This window comes from Rattus norvegicus, chromosome 15 (genome assembly GCF_021556685.1).
Source record: "Rattus norvegicus strain SHRSP/BbbUtx chromosome 15, alternate assembly SHRSP_T2T, whole genome shotgun sequence".
Taxonomy (NCBI): Eukaryota; Metazoa; Chordata; class Mammalia; order Rodentia; family Muridae; genus Rattus; species Rattus norvegicus.
The window spans coordinates 14,341,334-14,359,601 of record NC_141548.1 but is presented as its reverse complement, the minus strand read 5'-3'; the positions used below and the strand labels follow the sequence as shown (position 1 = coordinate 14,359,601).

General features: G+C 43.7%; 1 long non-coding RNA gene and 1 pseudogene across 2 annotated transcripts; one reads left to right on the top strand and one right to left on the bottom strand.

Moving 5' to 3' along the window:
- The first annotated feature begins 2,084 nt into the window (after positions 1 to 2,084).
- LOC148000831 (uncharacterized) lies at positions 2,085 to 11,392 on the top strand. Its single transcript, XR_015638240.1, has 3 exons — positions 2,085 to 2,250; positions 9,463 to 9,518; positions 11,206 to 11,392. It is a non-coding gene; the product is annotated as an uncharacterized LOC148000831 (long non-coding RNA).
- Positions 11,393 to 11,752: 360 nt separating this feature from the next.
- Positions 11,753 to 12,464, bottom strand: LOC148000830 (fibroblast growth factor 18 pseudogene; annotated as a pseudogene). The gene has a single exon (XR_015638239.1). The product of XR_015638239.1 is annotated as a fibroblast growth factor 18 pseudogene (transcript).
- Between the last annotated feature and the right edge of the window lie 5,804 nt (positions 12,465 to 18,268).

Below are 18,268 nucleotides of genomic sequence, written 5' to 3'. Positions count from 1 at the left end.
CAAAAAGAAGGAATGGATGGGGTTGGGGATTTAGCTCAGTGGTAGAACGCTTGCCTAGGAAGCGCAAGGCCCTGGGTTCAGTCCCCAGCTCCGAAAAAAAGAACCAAAAAAAAAAAAAAAAAGGAATGGATAGCTTGAATCCACAGGTTGGCCGTGGACACCAGAATGTCAAAAATATTGAAAGGGAAGTTAACCAACCTTCACTAGGCTACTTTGCTGGGCCCAGAAAATTTTCTGAGGTGTTCAGACCAATGTATATAATACCTAAACAGGACTGCCAGGTATAAAATGTCTAAGTCATATGACTGGTTAATACTCAATAAATGCAAATCAAAGAGCCTTTACTCAAAGGGATATCCGTATGATGGGTCAACACTCTTGTGAATTATGGAAAACAGACATCACCAAAATCTAGCCTGTAAGGGGAGGATAATAGTACTTGCTAATTTTTATAGATATCTTTTCTGGGTGTGTAGAAGCTTTCCCCACTGGACTGAAACTATTCAAATAGTAGATAAAAAGCCCTTCCAGGAACTGGTCCTCCAATTCTGCCACTCCCTAGGAATGGTGTCAGACAATAGCTCAGATATCATAGCTAAAACCTCTCAACCAGCAGTAAAAGATTTATGCATAGATTGGAAACTTCGTTGTGCATACAGACCTCAGAATTATGGGGCAGTGGAAATAATGAACAGGATATTAGAGGAAATACTAGAAAAACTCTCATTAGAGTCTGGTAAAGGGTAGATAAACCTTCTTCTCAATTTGAGCCTCCCGGGTTTCATATAGGGAGGGATTCATCTTTCTAATACATTTGGAAGACCTTCCCCATTGATTCCCAGGCTCAGAGAACATCAGTTGGTAGAAATCTTAACCATTTCCTTCTCATCATATAGGTCTTCCATTTTCCATAAAGTCTATTCACTGCACTATCTGATTGACCCAGTAGAGCTCTGAGTCTACCCACCAATTTCCCCTTGTTTGAGACTGACGATAGTGATATTGCATGGCTCAATTTGGAAAGGACATACAGAGTGATTTGTTTCCACTCCTACAGCTGTGAGTTTAGGTGGCTTTATACTAAAAATTCAGCACATACAGGTTAAGAATGCAGAAGGCACAGATCACAGTGCTAAATGGACAGCCTTACGAACTTATGGATACACTTAAATAGAAGTTTTATCAGACCTCAGACCCTTCTATTCCCTGCTTGTCCTCCTGAGTCTCATGTTTGTTATAAATATAGAATCAGGGTCCAGCCACCAAAGCCTCATGCCTGCACCTGGGAACTCAGGAAGGTAGATATTTGAGAAGTGATAGCTAATATGACTATAGTCCAACAACCCATATTCCATGTTGACCTCTGCTCATTGATGCCTACTTTAAGTATCTGGTTGTATCAGAGATAATGTGGGAGTTTATCTTTTGAAGTAGGAACACAAAGTTTACAATTTGTATTCGCCCTGCATCTGGGCCTTCTATGTTGGCAATAATAAAGGAGTGTTCATTGCAAAATTTGGGACAGTAAAACAAAGGCTTCCTGAAGATACATGGATGAACACAGAGAAAGAAAGTCCCCTCTCAAGGAATACACAATAAGAAAATGCAATCCAATGGTCATAAAATTAAAGGTCTGGAAGAAAGACAGACCCTCTGGGAAATGGGGAAAATATTAGAAATTGGCCTGTATATCACAAGAATGGACCCCCGTAACAGACTTATTATCCAGAAGAACCTTCCACCCATCTAGGTCCCTAGACCTTTGGGTTCTAATAAAGATCTCCTACTCATGACAAGGTCCTTGCCAACTCTCCCCTTATAAAGCACTTGACTTCTTATCAAACAGAGAAATCTCTAGCATTGACAGGAGGAGGTGCTGAATGGTTTCCCTCTGTATCACAGGGGAGGCTCCTGGAAAGAACACCTCAGCATCTAGTCAATTTGGGGAGAGTTAGGTAGGCCAGGGCAGTTCCCAGTGACACCAGCAGCGGTACCTTCTTTGGACATTCTCTTGTATCCTAAAGAACCCTAGCACCTTCTGTGATGTCACCAGTGTTGTGGTGACACCACCTGCCTGTAGGGTATCCCTTCAGTATCTGTAGGATTCAGCAATGTACAGATTGTTGAGGCTGATCAGGCTACTTGAAAGACAGAATGAAGAATTCAGGAAGACAAGAGGGAGGCAGAAGGAAACTGGCCTTCAGTCTTGGTTTTAAAAAAGAAGAAATAAATGGCCCAGGGGAATGTGCCGTGAGTCCTGGGCAGGAGATGGGAAGCTTCCTGGAGGAAGTGGGACTGAGCTGCCCCTTCACACCCTTCACACCCTTCACACCTTATCTTCTAGATCCACTGTCCTATCCTTCCTTCATTGTGCATCTCTCCTCTCCCTCTCCCTCTCCCTCCCCCCTCTCTCTTTCTCTGTGTGTATGTGTGTGTGTGTGTGTGAGTGTGTGTGTGTTTTCATGCAAATTTAGGGACACATTGCTATTAAAATTCTGTGTGAACCTGTTCAAAAAAACTATAAACTATGAATGGGGCAGAGTCAGAATGTTATACCCACAAGGTACCCTTCCAAAAAGAATTACATGCACTTGAAAGCAAGGACATGAAGGAAATGCCCTGGAATGTCTACATTATCTCTGTGAACTGTGCCATTTTTCTCCTGGCATTTGAGGCCAGACTTCTGGGCTCTGAAGCTAAGCTGTACGCTGTGGAGCTGTGAATGAGCTCTCTGAATAGAGGGAGAAGCCATCAGCTGACCACTGAAATACTTCTCTTCCTGTCAAGACATGGGAGAGTTGATTTTCACAGAAGGGGAGCCTGAAATCTGAACTCTGAGAACCAGCTACACAAAATTTCATATGTCAGTTCACTTCCAGAATACCAAAAAGGTGCCAAGGGTTGCAGATAAAGCATGGTGTCCTTTGTCAGCTGGATCTCAGAGTATTTGGAAAACCATTCAACCTCTTCTCTAAGGGAGATCAGTGTTATAAGAGGCAGGCAGATAGATGAGTTGGTTCTGTATGTTTTTGTCTAGGCTACAGTAACCAAATTTTCCAGGCTGAGGTTTGATCATGGAAGTGTGAAGTTTCATAACTGTAAAGGCCAGCTGAGGAGTGTTGACACACCTGAGAGCAGAGGTAAGAACACCACGTCTGCTCTGAGGTACCTGAGCACTCTGGACATAGGCACCTAGGAGCAGACTGGGACAAGATCCTTCCAGTTTCTGCCTGCACCCAGAGGTAACCTTTTGACACAGCTCTCTGTACCCAGATCCTGCCAGGAGAAAGCCAGTCTCCAGGTATGCTGACACACAGGCTTATAGAGGGGTCAAGTCACTGTCAGAGACAGCAAGACCAGCTAACACCAGAGATAAGCAGATGGGAAGTGGCAAGGGTAAGAAGCAAAGCAACAGAAACAAAGGCTGCATGGCATATCAGAACCTAGTTCCCCCACTACAGCAAGCCCTGGATACTCCAACACACCAGAAAAGCAAGATTTTAATTTAAGAATCACAAGTCATGATGATGATAGAGGTCTTTAAGGACATGAATAACTCCATTAAAGAAATAGAGGACAATAGAAGCCCTTAAAAAGGAAACACGAAAATCCCTTAAAGAAGTACAGGAAACACGACCAAGAGGTGAAGGAATTGAACAGAACCACCCAGATCTAAAAATGGGAATAGAAACAAAGAAATCGCAAAGGGAGATAGAAAATCTAGGAAAGAGGTCAGGAATCATAGCAAGCATTATCAACAAAATACAAGAGATTGAAGAGAGAATCTCAGGGGCAGAAGATACCATACAAAACATTGACACAACAGTCAAATGCAAAACGCAGAAAGTTCCTAACCCAAAACACCCAGGAAATCCAGGACAGAATGAGAAGAACAAACCTATGAATAATAGGTATAGAAGAGAGTGAGGATTCCCTACTTAAAGGACCAATAAATACCTTCAAAAATTATAGAAGAAAACTTCCCTAATCTAAAGAAAGAGATGCACATAAACATACAAGAAGCCTACAGAACTCCAAATAGATTGGACCAGAAGAGAAATTCCTCCCATCACATAATAGTCAAAATATCAAATGCACTAAACAAAGAATATTAAATGCAGTAAGGGGAAAAAGTCAAGTAACATAAAAAGGCAAGCCTATCAGAATTACGCCAGACTTCTCACCAGAGACTATGAATGCGAGAAGATCCTGGGCAAATGTCATACAGACCCTAAGAGAACACAAATACCAGCCCAACTCTAAATCCAGCAAAACTCTAAATTAGCATAGATGGAGAAACCAAGATATTCCATGACAAAACCAAATTTATAGAATATCTTTCCACAAATCCAGCCCTACAAAGGATATTAGATGGATAACTCCAACATAAGGAGGGAAACTACACTCTAGAAAAATCAAGAAATCTCCTTGGAACAAAACCAAAAGAAGAGAGACAAACAAAAATAATTCCACCTCTAACAACATAAATAACAAGAAACAATAGCACTATTCCTTAATATCTCTTAAGATCAATGGACTCAATTCCCCTAAAAAAGACATAGAGTAACAGACTGGATAAGTAAAGAGGCCCCAGCATTTGGGTGCATACAGGAAAATACACCTCAGAGTAAAGGGCTGGAAAACAATTTTTCCAAAGAAATGGTCCCAAGAAACAAGCCGGAGTTCAAAATTCTATATATCTATTTTTTTATTCTAATATCGAATAAAAGTGACTTTCAACCAAAAGTTAGCAAAAAAGATAAGGAAGGGCACTTCATATTCATCAAAGGAAAATCTACCAAGATGAACTCTCAATCCTGAATACCTATGCTCCAAATTCAGGAGCACCTACATTCATAAAAAAAACTTACTAAATCTCAAAGCACACATGGCAGCTCACACAACAATAGTGGGAGACTTCAACAGACCAATAGACAGATCATGGAAACAGAAACTAAACAGAGACCTAGAGAAACTAACAGAAGGTATGAACAAAATAGACTTAACAGATATTTATAGAACATTTCATCCTAAAACAAAAGAATATACCTTCTTCTCAGCACCTCATTGTACCTTCTCCAAAATTGAGCATAAAATTAGTCGCAAAACATTCTTCATTAGATACAAGAATATTGAAATAATAGTGCATTCTATCAGATCACTACGAACTAAGGTTGTTTTTCAATAACAAACAAAAACAACAGAGAGGCCACATATACATGAAAGCTGAACAATGCTCTACTCAATGATAACTTGGTCAAGGAAGACATAAAGAAATTAAAGCCCTTTTAGAATTTAATGAAAATGAAGGCACAACATACCTAAATTTATGGAAACAATGAAAGCAGTTCTAAGAGGAACACTCACAGCTCTGAGTGCTTCCAAAAAGAAACTGGAGAGAGCATACACTACCAGTTTGACAGTACATCTAAAAGCTCTAGAACAAAAAGAAGCAAATATACCCAAGAGGAGTAGAAATTATCAAACTCAGGGCTGAAATCAACCAAGTAGAAACAAAACGAACTATACAAAGAATCAACAAAACCAAGAGTTGGTTCTTTGAGAAAATCAACAATATAGATAAACCCTTAGCCAGACTAACCAGAGGGCACAGAAAGAGTATCCAAATTAACAAAATCAGTAACGAAAAGGGAGACATAACAACAGAAATTGAGAAAATTAAAAAAAATCATCAGATCCTAGCACATAGGCCTATACTCAAGAAAACGGGAAAATCTGGATGAAATGACAATTTTCTAGACAGATACCAGGTATCAAAGTTAAATTGTGACTGGATAAACCATCTTAACATTCCCATAACTCTTAAAGAAATAGAAACAAGTCATTAAAAGTCTCCCAACCCAAAAGGCCAGGACCAGATGGCCTGAGTGCAGAATTCTATCAGACCTTCATAGAAGACCTAATACCAATACTGTCCAAACTATTCCACAAAATACAAATAGATGGAGCAGTACCCAATTCCTTCTATGAAGCCACAATTACACTTATACCTAAACCATACAAAGACCCAACAAAGAGAATGTAAGACCAATTTCCCCCATGAATATCAATATAAAAAATTCTCACAAACCAAATCCAATAACACATCAAAATGATCATCCATCATGATCAAGGACCCTTCATCCAAGGGATAAAGGGATGGTTCAATATACGTAAACCCATCAATGTAATCCACTATATAAACAAACTCAAAGAAAAAAACCACATGATCATCTCATTAGATGATGAGAAAGCATTTGACAAAATTCAATATCTCTTTATGTTAAAAGTCTTGGAGAGATCAGGAACAAGAACCATATCTAAACTTAGTAAAAGCAATATACAGAAACCAGTAGCCAACATCAACCTAAATGGAGAGAACCTTGAAGCAATTCCACTTAAGTCAGGGACTAGACAACACTGCCCACTCTCTCCCTACCTATTCAATACAGTACTTGAAGTCCTAGTCAGAGCAATCAGAACAGAAAAGGAGGTCAAAAGGATACAAATTGGAAAGGAAGAAGTCAAAATATCACTATTTGCAGATGATAAGATAGTACACTTAAGTGTCCCCAGAGAACTCCTCCAGCTGATAAGCAACTTCAGCAAAGTGGCTGGATATAAAATTAATTCAAAATAATCAGTAGCCTTCCTATACTCAAAGGATAAACAGACTGAGAAAGAAATTAGGGAAATGACACCCTTCACAATAGTAAGAAATAATATAAATTCTTTGGTGTGATTCTAACCAAGCAAGTGAAAGATTTGTATGATAAAAACTTCAAGTCTCTGAAGAAAGAAAGTTGAGAAGATCTCAGAATATGGAAAGATCTTCCATGCTCATGGATTGGCAGGATTAATATTGTAAAAATGGCCATCTTCCCAAAGGAGTCTACAGATTTAATGCAATGCACATCAAAATTCCAACTCAACTCTTCATAGAGTTTGAAGGAGCAATTTGCAAATTCATTTGGAATAACAAAAAATGCAGGATAGCAAAAACTATCCTCAACAGTAAGAGAACTTCTGGGGAAATCATCATCCCTGACCTCAAGCAGTATTACAGAGGAATAGTGATAAAAACTGTATGATATTGGTATAGAGACAGGCAGGTAGATCAATGAAATGAAGACTCAGAAATGAACCCACGTACCTATGGTCACTTGATTTTTGACAAAGAAACTAAAACCATCCAGTGGAAAAAAGATAGCATTTTCAACAAATGGTGCTGGTTCCACTGGAGGTCAGCATGTAGAAGAATGCAAATTGATCTATTCTTATCACCTTGTACAAAGCTCAAGTCTAAGTGGATCAATGACCTCCACATAAAATCAGATATACTCAAACTAATAGAAGAAAAAGTGAAGAAGAGTCTTTATCACATGGGCCCTGGGGACATTTTCCTGAACAAAACACCAATGACTTATGCTCTAAGATCAAGAATCGACAAATGGGACCCCATAAAACTGCAAGGCTTCTGTAAGGTAAAAGACACTGTAATTAGAACAAAATGGTAACCAACAGAAAAAGATCCTTACCAATTCTAGATGTGACAGATTGCTAATATCCAGCATATACAAAGAACTCAAGAAGTTAGACTCCGGAGAATCAAATAAACCTATTAAAATGAGCTAAACAAAGAAATCTCAGCTGAGGAATATCAAATGGCTGAGAAGTACCTAAAGAAATGTTCAACATCTTTAGTCATCAGGGAAATGCAAACCAAAACAACCCTGAGATTCCACCTCATACCTGTCAGAATGGCTAAGATAAAAAACTCAGGTGACAGCAGATGCTGGTGAGGATGTGGAGAAAGAGGAACACTCCTCCATTGTTGGTGGGATTGCAAACTGGTACAACCTCTCTGGAAATCAGTCTGGAAATTCCTCAGAAAACTGGACATAGTACTACTTGAGGACCTAGCTATAGCACTCTTGAGTATATATCCAAATGATACTCCAACATATAACAAAGACACATGTTCCACTATGTTCATAGCAGCCTTATTTATAATAGCCAGAAACTGGAAAGTACCCAGATGTCCCTCAACATAAGAATGGATCAGAAAGTGTCGTACATTTCCACAGTGGAATACTACTCAGCTATTAAAAGCAACAACTTCATGAAATTCATAGGCAAATGGATTGAACTAGAAAATAACATCCTGAGTGAGGTAACCTAATCACAAAAGAACACACATGGTATGTACTCGCAGATAAGTAGATATTAGCCCAAAGCTTGCAATATCCAAAATACAATTCACGAACCACATGAAGCTCAAGCAGAAGGATCACCAAATTGTGGATGCTTCAGTTGTTCTTAGACGGAGGAACAAAAATATTCACAGGAGGAAATATGGAGACAAAATTTGGAGCAGAGAGTGGAGGAATGGCCTTTCATAGCCTGCCCCACCTGGAGATCCAGCCCATACATATACAGCCACCAAACCCAGACACTATTGTGGATGCCAAGAAGTGCATGTTGACAGGAGTCTGATATAGCTGTCTCCTGAGAGGCTCTGACAGAACAGGACAAATACAGAGGCAGATACTCACAGCCCACCAATGAACTGAGAACCAATGAATTGGAGGAGGTAGAGAAAGAATTGAAGGAGCTGAAGGGTTTTGCAACCCCATTAGAATAATACCAACCAATCAGAGCTCCCTGCGACTAAACCACCATCCAAAGAGTACACATGGACAGACCCATGGCTCCAGCTTCATATGTAGCAGAGGATGGTTTTGTTGGGCACCAGTAGGAGGAGAAGCCTTTGGTCCCTCCAAGACTCTATGCCCCAGTGTAGGGGAATTTCATGGCTGGGAGGTTGGACGGGGTGGGTGGATGGGTGGGGTACTGCCCTCATAGAAGAAAGGGAGGGTAGGATGGAGGTTTATGGACAGGAAACTGGGAAAAGGAATAACATTTGAAATGTAAATATCCCCCCCCCAAAGGCCAAGCTGTCTAAAGTCCCAAATGATGCAACTGGACCCAAGCCTTTCTTAGTTGCTGGTATTTGCAGGCGATCTTCTTTCTATAACTCACATCCTAGATTCACAACTTTATCTCTGGCTTCATGTTTTGGCACAAAACATATTTCTCTCTCTCTCTCTCTCTCCCTCTCCCCCTCTCCCCCTCTCTCCCTCCCCCCTCTCTCTGTCTTCTCCTTGCCTCCCCCACGTGTGTGTGTGTGTGTGTGTGTATTTGTGTATTCCTCTCTCCAACCTTTATGTCCATAAAGACTCATTTCATATCAGTTTATGAACATGATTTTCTTTTAAACTCTCATTTGGCCTCTACTTGCTGGTGTCTATAAGACCCTATCTAGAAATAGGTTTGACATCCAACTCTACTGGATTAGAAACTCGACATCTGAAAAGACACAGATCACCATCATCAGACTTAGGGTTCAAGGAAAATGCTTTGGATAAACATATTCAGAGATCTGGAAAACATGCATTCCAGGTTGACAATGGCCTGTCTCCTCTTTCCAGGGACTGTCAGGATAAACAGGAAGACAGGTGAGGTGAGACTTAATCAAGCAGTGTGGTGGGAGAACTCTGAGTCTCTTCCCTTGTCTGCTGCTTCCCTGCCCTTGTGGTTTGCTAATGGATGTTGTCCCCCAAACTAGTAGTGTCACCTTTTCTATTTATTCATTGATTTACTAGTTAATTTATTTAATGTATATATAAGTACATTGTACCTGTCTTCAGACACACCACAAGAGGGCATCAGATCCCACATCGGATCCCACTACAAATAGTTATGAACCCCCATGTGGTTGCTGGGAATTGAACTCAGCACCTCAGGAAGAGAGCAGTCAATGCTCTTAACTATTGAGCCTTTTCTCTTTGAACTTGTTTATTAATTTGTCACCTTATCAAGAGCATGTCAGTTGTCACACATGACTCTGGACCAGGGAATCTGGCTTTTGTTCCCTGGTTGAAGCACCTAGCACTGATATACGTGTTCTAGCCCATGGCTGTGTGCCCTTTCATTGGCAATGTTTTGTTTGTGTTTGTATTTTTATCTACTCATGATACTTCTCCATAACCCAAGCTGACCTTTTGCTTACCAATATTCTTTTCTAAGCCCCCTGATGCAAGGTTTGGAATATGTTTTGTATTGTGGTAGCACGATGTGGTAGGAGGGGATGCCTTAGCGGGCTCATGCTGCAGCATCCCTCTTTGAGGTAACAGGCATATAATGGGTCAAGTATAAAATGAAGTTTATTTTGGGGCATGAGGAGGGTCAAGAAGGGAGCAGAGGCAAAGAACTTGATAGGGGACCAAAAGGGACAGAAAGAGGAGAGAGAAACGCATGGGGCAGAGGTGATAGAGAGAAAGAGGGACAGAGAGAGGAGAGGAGAGGAGAGGAGAGGAGAGGAGAGGAGAGGAGAGAGACAGAGAGAGAGACAGAGAGAGACAGAGAGAGAGAGACAGAGAGAGAGAGAGACAGAGACAGAGACAGAGAGACAGAGAGACAGAGAACGAGAGAGAGAGTTTAAGAGGTGAAACAGTCCTTTTATAGCATCCAGGCTCCTATCTGGCTGTTGCTAGGTAACAACTGTTGGGCAGAGCCTAGAAGAAATGCTAAGAATATGCCTCCAGTGAGCATTTGCTTTTGATGTCTTAGGGACTGAATTTGTTGACACAGTGCTCAGCTGTCTCCAGCTTGACCAGTGAATAGCTTACCACATCTTCATTAGTGAGACCCATATGACCCTTGTGGGGACAGTGACATGATTCCTACTCTTGGGACAGGGCCCAGCTGTGACCCTCCATGAATGTCGATGGCTGTTGTGGGCATAAGGCTTATTTGTATAATAATGTATGTATTTTTGGACCCATTAGCAACAGAGGGCTCTTTTCCTCAGATGAACATTATCCCTGTTAACATTAATGACTCCATGATAATTAGAAACAGCAGAGTCTAGTAGTTGAAGGTATGTCCATGTCTCAGAAAAATGGTAAACACTGGGACCTTCAGGACGACCCTTAAGGCTTTGGGATAGAGCTTTAAATACATGAGTTTGAAAATACATAATTTCTTTTTTTTTAAATAATTTGTGGGTTGTTTTTAATTGTTGGGGCAGTAATACTTGGTTCATGAGACTGCAATATACAGAGAGGTGAAATAAATAGCTTATATATATAATATATATAATATAGCTGGTTTTAAAATATTCCCTTATCATTGGTGTACTAGGTCACGTGAGTCACGGAAGGTCCATAGCAGCATCCTCCAGAACTGCGGGCAAGGCAGGCCATCATGATTGGACGAGGCGTCTGTCGTCGGAAGGTCGAGGCGCGGAGAATTTTCAGGGGCGCCTTCCCTGCACGGTGTCGCGGGACAGCTTGCAGTGGACAATAAATAAATGACTGCAAACCAGAGAGCGATTCTTGTTGGAGTCTGGGGCAGGGAGGGGGTGGGGGTAGGGCACTACTTTTCCTTTTTTTTGTTTTTGTTTTTGTTTTTGTTTTTGTTTTGTTTGCTTTCAGAACCTTTGGGGGGGAAAGGACTTTGGTTTCTCGCAGCGTCAGTTTTCTCGTTCAAGTCCTCCTCTGGGGATGAGTTTTGAATTGTCACCTCCTAGAGAGAGGCAAGCACCTGTGGGTTGATAGTGGTCCCCTTGTGTGAGTCCTTCGTCATGGGGTTCAGGTCAACAGTGGGATCATATCACCCCTCCCCCCAAGACTTTTAGGTTCAGTTTTTGTCTTCTTTTAAACACAATGTACAAAAATAGTTTTTTTCCTTATTTTTCATGTAAAAATATTCCTCTGATGTAGTTCTCTGGGGGGGGGGGGGTGAGTGTGACCGGACCTAGCCGGGGTGAGTGGGGCGGATCCGCCGGGATCGCTTAGTAACTGTGGTGTACTTGAAGGGCTTCTGCAGCTCAGTCTGTCCCTTGGGGTAACGCTTCATGAAGTGCACATCTTGCTGGTTCTCGCGGGTCTTGGGACCCTTGCGAGGCCGCCCCTTCTTGGTGAAGCCCACGTACCAGCCTGAGTACTTGGCTGACATCAGGGCCGTGTAGTTGTTTTCCAGAACCTTCTCAATGAACACGCACTCCTTGCTAGTACCATCAGGCTTCCCCAGGAGCTTGCCTTTTCGGTTCATACACAGGTAGAACTCTGTCTCTTTGCCCTTGATCCGGACTTGACTCCCGAAGGTATCCGTCTCCACTAGGAGCTGGGCATACTTGTCCCCGTCCTCGCCACGGGCACTGATCCTACGGCCCAGGACTTGAATGTGCTTCCCACTGGTCCTGCTGTAGAGCTGGTACAAGCGCAGCTGCTTCCGACTCACATCATCGCGAGCCCGAGTCTGGTTCTCCACATGGATGCGGAAGTCCACGTTCTCCTCGGCTGCCCACACCTGAACCTGGAAGCACAGCAGTAGAAAGTGTAAACACAGGCAAGTGCAGGCGGAGGGCGCTGAATACATCGCGGGGCGGGGGGGGGGGGGGCGGCGGCTCTTAGCCCAGCCTGCACGTGTCCGCTCCGCGCGGCCGGGACTGGGCGCCTCCGCCGCCGCCGCCGCCGCCGCCGCCGCCGCTGCTGCTGCTGCTCCCTCCTCGCCGGCTGCTTCTGCAGACTCTGCTGCTCCGGGGCGCTCCGCGGCGCGCCCTGCGGCATCAGCGCCCCGCGCGGCTCCTCCCGAGCGCTGCGCCCTCCGAGCCGGCGCGGGGGCTGTGGGGCGACCGCGGTGCCGGAGGCGCCCGGCCGGTGCGGGGAAGCTGGACTGAAGCGGGCGGACGGGAGGGCCGTCTGGGCGTTCGCGGGACGTGGGCAGCCGGTTCAGTCCAGGGGCAGCATGCACGGCGGGGGCTGCGGCTGAGGCGCCGCGGCCGGGCCGCGAGGCTGGCGGGACCGGGGTCAGCGCTCCGAGGCTGGGGCGCGCATCTGCAGTGCGAACGCGTCACGGCCGCTCCGTCTGGGCGCCCGCCGGCTCATGTCTCCTCCTCCGTGTCTCTCCGGCCGTGCACATCGCCGCCTCGAAAATACATAATTTCTTAATTATGCAAAAATTAAGGATGCATTATGAATTATATGAGAGGTTTTGTGAATCTAAAGGAACAAAAGCAGCTGCACCGTGCGCCAACTTACTAGAAAATCACTTAGGAAGGAGATAAAATGATTCAGGGAGTGGCGATTGTAGGAGATCCCACCCACCTAAGTTTGTTTGCTTATGCTTACAAAGACAGACAGATTCCTAAGTTCAGCATCACATAAGGGCAGAGGAAGGCTAGGCTCAGGTGTGGTATAAATGGTAATTTCTGGGTAGGGTCCCAACCAATCTAGGTTTTGCTCTGTGCTTAACGGGCGCTGGCCTATCTGTGAATTCTTTTTTGCAACGTTAAAATAAAATGAATGCTTGTTGTCTCCTAAGAATCAAGGGCTGGGGTGCTCAGATGCTGATTCACAATATAATCAAAAGAAAACCTGAAGTGAACGACTGAGTTGATGTGTAAATAAAATCCTGGGTTTGCATGAGATGAGCTAGCAGAAAGCAGTAGAAGTTCTTTAGAATTTTCTCTACCGAAAGGTAAACTGTCTATAGACCTCTGAAGAGCAAACACAGCTCTTCAAGAATTTTTTTCTAACAGATTTCTGACTTGGTTCAAAGAGCCAATAATTTGTTTTTGTTTGTTTATTCTCTCTCTCTCTCTCTCTCTCTCTCTCTCTCTCTCTCTCTCTCTCTCAGAATTATGAAAAGCACCACTATGTATTTAAGATAAATTAGGGAACATGCCTTGTTTGGCAGGGCTGTATTGGGCATTAATTTATATTTTTTAATTGAATATTTTATTTATTTACATTTCAAATGTTATCCCTTTTCCTGGTTTCCCCTCTGCAAATCCCCTATCACATCCCTTCTCACCCTGCTTCTATGAGAGTGCACCCCCAGCTCCCACCCTCTCCTGCCGCACTGGTAGCACTAGCATTTCTTTGCATTGGGGCATCAAGCCTTCACAGGACCAAGGGCCTCTCCTCCCACTGATGCCAGATAAGGCGCCTTCAGTTCCTTCAGTTCTTCCGCTAACTCCTCCATTGTGGTCCCTGTGACCAGTCTGATGCTTGGCTTTGAGCATCTGCATCAGTATTGGTCAAGATTTGGCAGAGTCTCTCAGGAGACAGCTGTATCAGGCTCCTGTCAGCAAAGCACTTCTTGGCATCAGTAATAGTGTCTGTATTTGGTGTCTGCTTGTGGGAAGGATCCCCAGGTGGGGCAGTCTCTGGATGGCCTTTCCTTCAGTCTCTGTCCCACTCTTTGTCACTGTATTTCCTTTAGGCAGGAGCAATTCTGGGTTAAAATTTTGGAGATGAGTGAGTGGCCCTATTCGTCAAATGGGGAGCCATGCCTAACCTCTGGATATGGTCTCCACAGGTTTTCCCTCCCCTTTGTTGGGTATTTCAGCTAATGTCATCCCTCTGTGGGTCCTGGGAGGCTCTTGCTTTCCTGGGATCTGGGGTTTTTTGGTTGCTACCCCCCAGTTCCCCATGGCCCATTGCTACACACCTTTGTTCAGCTTTTCTGGCTTTCGTCAGAAACCTGTGAGCTATCCAGATAGCTTTTAGAATATTTACTAGCAGAGAGAGCTGTTTTACTAAGCAGAGACTTTTTTTAAAAATAACAAGAAAAATCTATCAGGGGCAGAGGAGAAAACACATACACACACACACACACACACACACGGGGGGGGGGAGAGAGAGAGAGAGAGAGAGAGAGAGAGAGAGAGAGAGAGAGAGAGAGAGAGCAGAAGCCATCTCATCAAAACCTAGCCTCCCATGATGCTTGGTCCCACAGTTTGATTTCAATCCCAATTTGACTTCAGTCGGTACTTCCTTCTCCCAGAAACCCTCTCTAAGCATAGGCTGGTCCTTGGCACTTCACTAACAGCTCCATGGCTGGAGCAAGCTCTGTTGAGGCTCTGGGGGAAATTGTCTTCACTATATACATGGTTTCTCTTTGTCATTGATTCCTCCTCACAGGCTCTAACAGTCTCAGGATCTTCCCCAAGTGGTTGCACAGTTCAAGGTAATCGTCATCCCCTCTTCTCATCATCCTGAATATCTCAGCTTTACTTATCTGATTGTGTATGAATCTTAAGGAGCAAAGATCATTCCTTCACAGTGTTTAGAAAGTCAGCACTCAACTTCGCATGGGTAAGAATAAAACATGAAAGAAAATGGAATCTCTGTAAGGGTTCAAAAATCAGTGAGGGAAGACCCCAGACTCAGATAGTGGGTAAAAAACAAAGAGCATGTATTCTGCAGAAACATCCAACATGCAAGGATTACCATTGTTCAGAATAGCAAGGGAGATAGAGACATTTGATACCTCTTATAACAGAACTGCTTAATTGCATCTGAGATAACCGGCAGACCTCTAAAACTTAGGGCACGTTCCAAGGGGTTACAGGAACCATTAACTGAAGGTCATAAAGAAGATATACACCGCAGGATCCCAGGTGCAAAAACAGGAGATAAGGCATTGACTGGGTTTTTCTAAACAAAATTTTAACTTTGTCTTAAACTTTCCATGACCCGGTAAGATAGTAACAAATAGTGAGTTAAGCCAGATAATTGTTCCTAGTGCATATGCATGTAGACCTATGTGCAGACTCAAAGTGGGCTATTCACCATGTGAACACAGGCTCTGAGAGTCTTACAAGTACGGGAGAACAAAGGGTAGAGATATGTCCCCTTCCCCTTTTCCCCCTGTACTTCAACACAGAGCCACTTCCCTAAAGGTTGCTTTCTCTAGCTTCCTGCTGTCACTTTGAGGTGGTAATCAGAGGCTGCTTCTTCCAGCCTTAAGGCAACTCAGATGGATTAGCTGTGAGAGCAAGTACCTTAGCAAGTAGCTTGTGGCCTAAATTCTGTGTGTACATGAGATATGAAAAATGAACTCCATCTCTAGCTTTGGCAGGTGCTGAAGGGTTTCCCTCTGTGTCCCAGGAGATGCTCCTAGGAAGGGCATGTCACCATATAGTCAATTTGTGGATAGCTAGCTAGCAGGTAGGTAGAGAGCATGTTAATAAGAAATAAGAGCAGGATACCTCTCTTGGGCATATACCCAAAAGATTCCCCAACATATAAAAAAGACACGTGCTCCACTATGTTCATCGCAGCCTTATTTATAATAGCCAGAAGCTGGAAAGAACCCAGATGCCCTTCAACAGAGGAATGGATACAGAAAATGTGGTACATCTACACAATGGAATATTACTCAGCTATCAAAAACAACGACTTTATGAAATTCGTAGGCAAATGGTTGAAACTGGAAAATATCATTCTGAGTGAGCTAACCCAATCACAGAAAGACATACATGGTACGCACTCATTGATAAGTGGCTATTAGCCCAAATGCTTGAATTACCCTAGATGCCTAGAACAAATGAAACTCAAGATGGATGATCAAAATGTGAATGTTTCACTCCTTCTTTAAAAGGGGAACAAGAATACCCTTGGCAGGGAAGAGAGAGGCAAAGATTAAAACAGAGACTGAAGGAACACCCATTCAGAGCCTGCCCCACATGTGGCCCATACATATACAGCCACCCAATTAGACAAGATGGATGAAGCAAAGAAGTGCAGACCGACAGGAGCCGGATGTAGATCGCTCCTGAGAGACACAGCCAGAATACAGCAAATACATAGGCGAATGCCAGCAGCAAACCAGTGAACTGAGAATAGAACCCCCGTTGAAGGAATCAGAGAAAGAACTGGAAGAGCTTGAAGGGGCTCGAGACCCCATATGTACAACAATGCCAAGCAACCAGAGCTTCCAGGGACTAAGCCACTACCTAAAGACTATACATGGACTGACCCTGGACTCTGACCTCATAGGTAGCAATGAATATCCTAGTAAGAGCACCAGTGGACGGGGGAAGCCCTGGGTCCTGCTAAGACTGAACCCCCAGTGAACTAGACTGGTGGGGGGAGGGCGGCAATGGGGGGAGGGCGGCAATGGGAGGGGAACACCCATAGGGAAGGGGAGGGGGGAGGGGGATGTTTGCCCGGAAACCGGGAAAGGGAATAACACTCGAAATGTATATAAGAAATACTCAAGTTAATAAAAAAAAATAAAAAAAAGAAATAAAGAAATTAATGACAATGAAGGCACAGCATACCCAAGCTTAGGGGACACAGTTAAAAAAAAAAAGAAATAAGAGCAGGACTGTGTTGTAAGTTACAGTGAGGAGCTCACAGCTCACTGTCAGCTCTCCAGCTCATATCAATTCCGTGTGTAGCAGATAAGGTGAAGCATTGTGCAATGATATAATGCTACAGAGGGACCACCCATTGTTGCTAATAAACGCAGAGGCTTACAGCAGGCAGCCAAAGATTCTGATGCTGTACCATGAAGACCTTCATGCTGTCTGGCTTTCTCTCCAGACCCCATGGAATGCTAGAGAAGGACCACCCTTTGTAGCTAAAGAAGAGGCTCACAGCAGGCAGGCAGAGACCCTGATACTGTCACAGTAAAGACTGTCTCTGGTTCTCCAACCAGAGGACAACTGACTGCTACCCTAGCTGCATAGAGATAAGAGGATCCAGAGAAAAGAGCTGCCACCTGAGACGTCCAAGCAATGGACAGACTTTGAGCCTTGCCTGTGAGCCTCTCTGCCACTTGCTTCTGCGTCCGGTACCCATTGTGTATGCTGTGAGTTGATGCTTGACGTTGAGCTAGAGAGTCTTGCTTATGAGCGTGCCTCTTGCTTCTGAGTCAGGCACCCCACGCAGGTGTTATGAACTGATGCTTGTCATTATAGTGAATAAACCTTGAGATCAAATGTTATCTGGATTCTTGTCTTTCCTTCCCAGCCTCAAGCTGGGTATGACTTGAGACAGTAGGCCAGGACACTTCCCAGTGACAGCAGCAGCAGTTCCTTCTTTGGACATTCTCTTGTATCCTGAAGAACCTTAGCACCTTCTGTGATGTCACCAGTGTCATGGTGACACCAACTGCCTGTGGAGTATTCCTTCAGGGTCGATAAGGTTCACCAATGTAGATATTGTTGACACTGATTAGGATATTTGAGAGAGAGAGAATGGAGAGTGCAGGAGTGAAGGAGCAGAAAGAAACTGGCCTTCCAGGTATGGGGATCAGGAGCTGGGAGCCTCTGGGAACAACTGGATTTCCATGCTTGTGATGGTTCCTGAAAGTTAGAAATTCTAGATCATTAGTTTGTCTGTCCCAAAAGCCAGGAGCTGAGAAGGACACAGATGTGCTGGGAGCTCCTGGCTTTTACTCTTACTGT